Source organism: Rhinolophus ferrumequinum, chromosome X (genome assembly GCF_004115265.2).
Source record: "Rhinolophus ferrumequinum isolate MPI-CBG mRhiFer1 chromosome X, mRhiFer1_v1.p, whole genome shotgun sequence".
Lineage (NCBI taxonomy): Eukaryota > Metazoa > Chordata > Mammalia > Chiroptera > Rhinolophidae > Rhinolophus > Rhinolophus ferrumequinum.
Genome location: NC_046284.1, coordinates 124809602 through 124815166, shown reverse-complemented (window position 1 = coordinate 124815166; position 5565 = coordinate 124809602). Strand labels below are relative to the sequence as shown.

General features: G+C 52.1%; 1 long non-coding RNA gene across 1 annotated transcript; it reads left to right on the top strand.

The window, feature by feature from the left end:
• The first annotated feature begins 287 nt into the window (after positions 1-287).
• LOC117027602 (uncharacterized) lies at positions 288-1730 on the top strand. Its single transcript, XR_004423949.1, has 3 exons — positions 288-487; positions 675-786; positions 1272-1730. It is a non-coding gene; the product is annotated as an uncharacterized LOC117027602 (long non-coding RNA).
• The last annotated feature ends 3835 nt before the right edge of the window (positions 1731-5565 follow it).

Sequence of the window (5565 nt, the reverse complement as noted above, 5' to 3'; positions counted from 1 at the left end):
AATATGCTTGTTATAGACACACAAAGAGCTAAACAGCAAAACAAAAGGCAGGGTCTATAAAAACAACCTCAGAAAAAAGACCAGGAAGTAATACAAAAAGCGAAAATCGTTTTTGTGATGGTAGTAGAAGTAATAACTAATTTAAAACATATTTTCTCTGTGTTCCAAATAAGAATGCACTGTGGCGCTAAAAATAAATCTGTGTTACAATTATTTTTGGACAAGCTTAGGCTATAAATAACTAGAGGAAACAAAAAGAACCAATGTGCTCTTACTATCCTCAGGAACGGGTGTTTCTACAAGACAGTGTGCAGATTTTTCCTTAAGGAAAAAAAAGACGTTTCCTAGATAATCCTTCAGTTTAACTAAAGCCTTAGGTACAGGACTTTTGCTCTGACATACATTTTCACCACGATCTTAAATGAGGCAGAAACTCTTAGGATTTCGGACCCGATACTTTCTTCTCTCTCAGTCAGCACAATTTCAGGTATGTTGGCAGAAGCTGTTTTTTTCTGTCGTGCTTGAGACCTACATATTTCCCTTGGAGCCTTGTTGTTGACATGCATATATATTTTTTAAGTGACGTGGGGCTGTATTTTTGATAGCCTAGGGGGTTAGGGATTTAGATCACCATATTACAGAAAACTTTTTTTTTTCTTTTTCTGGTGGCAAAGTTAATAATAGGAACCGATGGGAGAAAATTTGGGAAATGTAAGGAAAACAGAAATGGCGAGTGTGTCCCACCCGGAGAGAACGCAGAGAGTGCCCACGTTTCTCCTTCCAGGTGTGAGTACTTGCCTGATTAAGGACCAGGTAGCACACGCAGGCTGAAGGCGGAATGGTCCCCCTTCCCCGCAGACGTGGGCTGCAGCTCCGATCTACAGAGAGCTGGGCTCTGTGGTGTGTTTCAGGGGGTCTGGGCAGCTCCTCTCAGCTGAGTTGTCCAGAGATGTGAAGCCTTAGGAGTCGGCCCCGAAAATGTGGGCTGGGGGTGGGGTGGGGAGGCAGGAGGGAGGTCCGTGTGTCTGGGCAGAACCAAGGCCGAGTGCGGGAGCCCACGGGCCATGGGAGGTGAGATAAGTCAGTGGCAGGAGGCTGAGCAGGGCCAGTCAGCAAAGCCTCGTAGGAGTGGGACGAGAAGCCATTGGGGGTCCCCACGGAAAGGGGACACCATCTGGCTTGTATTTCTGAGAGGGTATTGGAAACAGTCCGGCAAGTTCTCACCGGGTTAAATATGAAGTTACCATGTGACCCAGCAATTCTGCTCCTAGGTATGTGCCCACTAGAGATGAAATGACACGTCTGTGCAAATCCTTGCACACGCGTGTTCCCAGCAGCTTCCTCCATGATTGCCGAAGACTGGGAACAACACAAAAATCCATCCACAGACTAAGGGATCAATAAAACGGGGATCCATCCAGACAGTGGAATATTAGTCGGCCAGGAAAAGGAGGGAGGCGCTGACACTCGCTGCAACATGGAGAAACCTTGAGGACACGATGCTCAGCGAGTGACAGACGCCAGACACCAAGGCCACCCAGCGTGTGACTCCATTTACGGGAAACGTCCAGCACAGGCTCCTCCACAGACAGGAAGTGGGTGCGTGTTTCCCTGGGGTTGGGGACTTAGCGACACGATCACTGACGACTGTGGCGTTTCTCTTTGGGGTGATGAAATGCTTTGGAATGGATTCTGGTGACGACGGCACAACCCTGTGAACACACTAAAAACCACCGAATTGTACACTTTAAACAGGTGAATAGTGTGGTATGTGAATTCTTTCTCAATAAAGCTGCTAAAGAAAGCCCCTGCAAAGGAACAGACAAGAGCTGCTGTGTGGAGAGGGGGGGTGGAGGACGGGTGAGGAGGCGGCCGTGGGGCCCCGGGAAGGTGGTGGCACGCACAGCTGAGCGGGGGACCGTCGTGCTGGCTCCGAGGTAAACGTCACAGGTGAGGTCACGATAGAAGCAGGGGCAGACGGGACGCTGGGTCACCATGGACTCGGAGTCTGCGCTGTGGGCTAGCGAGCGCTCTGAGCTGCCTGCACGAGTGTTTGCGGATCAGCCAAGCTCACGAACAGTGAGCATGACCTATGTGATGTAGACACTCGAGTCACTGGTGGGGTCACTTGAGTGTGTGTGCACATGCATCTGTGTGCACACGTGTGTGTGTGTGCATGCGTGTGCGTGCACACATGGAAACCTCTAAATGTCTTTCCCGGGTCAGGAGTAATCGATGAAAGGTGAGTGGGGGTACTGGGTCGAATTGTGTCCCCCCAAAATGTGCATGTACTGACTCCCCAGCACCTGGAAAGGGGACCATATCTGGAAACAGGGTCTGTGCAGATGGGACCGAGTGAGGGGTCTGAGGTGAGGTCGTCCTGGATCAGGGGGGCCCTGAACCCAATGACAGTGTCCTCATCAGAGACAGAAGAGCAGGGACACTGACACAGACGAGACGCCACGTGGAGACGGAGGCAGAGATGGGAGGGAGGTGGCCACAGGGATGCCTGGAGCCCCCAGGAGCTGGAAGGGGCAGGAGGGACCGTCCCCTGGGGCCTCCGGAGGGAGCGTGGCCCTGGGACACCTTGACGGCAGACTCCTGGTGTCCAGGCCAGGGGAGGATGAATTTCTGTTGTTTTAAGCCCCAGTGTGTGGTTGTCTGTGACAGGAGCCCTGCACACTCACAGAGTGGGGGACAACAGAAAGTGAATGCAGCATGGCACCCGGCTCCTCTGTCACAGAATTCCTGGGTGACATACAGCCCGGGGGTGGGGTGTCTGGCCACAAACTGGTCAGAGTTGGCTGCCCCAGGCACCCCAGGCCTGCTCTGACCACCACCTCCAACATCCATGAGCAGCCCGACACAGCTGTGAGCTGCATTGTCCCCGGGAGCTGCTGGAAGCCACGCCTGGCAGAGCGCAGCCTAACCCAGGCCTTGTGTTGGCAACACATGAGTCGGGTTATTTTCAGGGCTCCCATTCCTGTCCCCACACTTATGTCCTAGCAAATTTCAGGAAATGACAGCCACACATGGCATTAAAGTTGCATTGCTCTTGGACTCCAGAGTTTCGGGTACGCAGCTAACGGTTGACCCTGAGCGGGCGGCCCCGCCAGGCACTTCCCGACAGAAACGCACTGTTTTGTGAGCCTTTCCCTGACCTCTCCAGTTTGTGAAGTTTTGGTCGAGTTGCCATTTTCTACCGGTGGGGAGGGTGGTGGAGTCAGAAGTGGGTTACTGGGAAGAACTGGGTTATTCACTTCAGGGTCCTTTCTGACCCACTTTAAAGCCAAACCCGATTGCAATGCCCAAACCAATTTAAGTTCTTTCTCTGCAAAGGCACTGAGACGGGTGACAACTAAGTCCTTGAGAAGTGACTCAAACACTGAGCTGGATTTCCTGGCACACACAGTGACATAAGACATATAGATGCCAGATAGATGAGAGGTAGAGGACAGCTGGAGATGATAGATATACACAGATGATACATGACGTACGCATATACGTGACAGGTAGATCGATGAATGACAGAGGACAGACAATAGGTAGATGTGTTTCCTTTAAAATAAAACACAGCACTTGTTTAGAAAGTTGAGTGTGCAGAGTTTCATCAGCGTGGAGATAAGCAAAGTCTTTCTCACACATATATATAAAATAATATGTATTATAATGATATATTCTACTCATGCACATAACATATGTGTAATATACAATGCATAACATATATAATTATATGATATATAATCCCTACATTTTATATGTACACATTTTATATAACGCAATTTTACCTAATACATGTATGCATATAACAGTGCAATATCATATGCTTAATACAATATAGTGCTGCACTGCAAGTATGTATCCTTGCCTACTGTCTATGGAGGTTGCATGTTTAACATTGTAGAGTAAATGATACTACATGACATGGCTATCCCGTGCCCCTGCACATATTATAATATAACACCACAGTACGCTATATTCTACGCAACTCGATTCTGTTTTGGCATCTTTTTTATGATCTCACCAATTATGGAGATGTTTCCACGTTTCACATATGGATTTTGGGCCTGTGCCTGCACCACGGAGCGAGCTCTCAGAGCCTTCCGGCAGCGGAGCGTCCCCAGGATGGCTGTGGGTGCGCACCAGGGTGGGGGGGCGGGGCTGTCCCTCCACTGGGGTGGGAGCTGCGTCTGGCCCCTCAGAGGTTCCGATACCCTGGGTGTGTGGGCCTCACCCCCAGGGAGGCTGAGTGTCCCCGGCTGGGCTTGTCATCTGCTGTCCTGTTCACAGGTGGGGGGGTGGGAGTGAGGAGGCATGTGGGGGGGTGGGGGGCAATCGCCTTGATGCCGAGAGCCCCTTGTCCACTTCAGCGTGACTTCTTTACCCACAGACACCTTGGTTCCCGCAGATTTCCTGGGTGGGGCACACGTTCATCTCCTCCTGCATTCAGGCGGTTGTGTCCGCAACATTGGATGACCCCCGTCTTGTAGGCTCTGCACGTAAATGGAAGACGGTGTCCGTTCACCTGTCCGGGCGTGGGAGCGTGTCCATCTGGATGGTTCCGGTGCCGACCTGTGAGTCCTGACCCCAAAGCCGCTGCAGCTCAGAGCTGGCCTCAGGCGGCTTGTGGGGTCCTGGCCCCATGAAGACACAGTCAAAGCCGGGATCAAAGTCCTGGGACGTCCCAGGAGGGCGACAGGACCCCTGGGCTGCCACTGGCGCTCCTGAAGGAAACATTGTTTCCAGGCCGTGGCTACTGTCAACACTGCTGCAGTGAACTCGAACTATACAACAAAAAAGTAACAGACACACCACTCAGGAGTGGTGGGCACCAGAGGGCAAGGGGGCTGGAAAGAGGGAAATTGGGTGAAGGGGGTCAAATACACAGTGAAGGGAAGACAGGGCCCTTTGGGTGATGGGCACGCAGTCGACGGACGGGTGTGGAATTATAACGCACCCCTGAAACGCAGGCAAAGTTACTAACTAGTTCCTTCAATACATTGAATTCAAAAGGAAGATTGTGGTGCAGACAGATGACACAGGGGAGTGGAAGAGAGGAGACCCGTTTTTTTTTTTGGTTTTAATGGCAATCGCTATATGAATCCTCCCGGCCAACCAGGTGACTTGGAGGCACAGATGGGGGCGTGAGAGGAGAAGTGTGGGTGCTTGGGGGTCCTTGGTGCCCTGCGGCCATCCGTGCGGACAGAGAGGGTCGGCCACACGCTGCCCAGCCCACGTCTCCCGGACGCCTCGCCTCCGAGCGGGAGTTTATTTCTGGCCACAGCACAAGTGGACTGGATTTCAACACTCTAAAAACATCCCGCACACAGCTAGCAGACGGCATTTGTCGGCCACACCTGTGCGCCCGTCACTTGATATTGGCCGTGCTGACCAGCGCTATTCTGGGACGGCAGCTGGAGGAAAGGGGCGTGGGGCGGCCTGGCTATCAGGGGTAGGCAGGCGGAGGGGTCCGACGCCGGGGGACGTTTTTAGTGTTCAGACTTGGTCCACTCAGCTTCTGACAGGGGGCAGGAAACTGCTCTGGGGGTGGAGAGACAGAGAGCA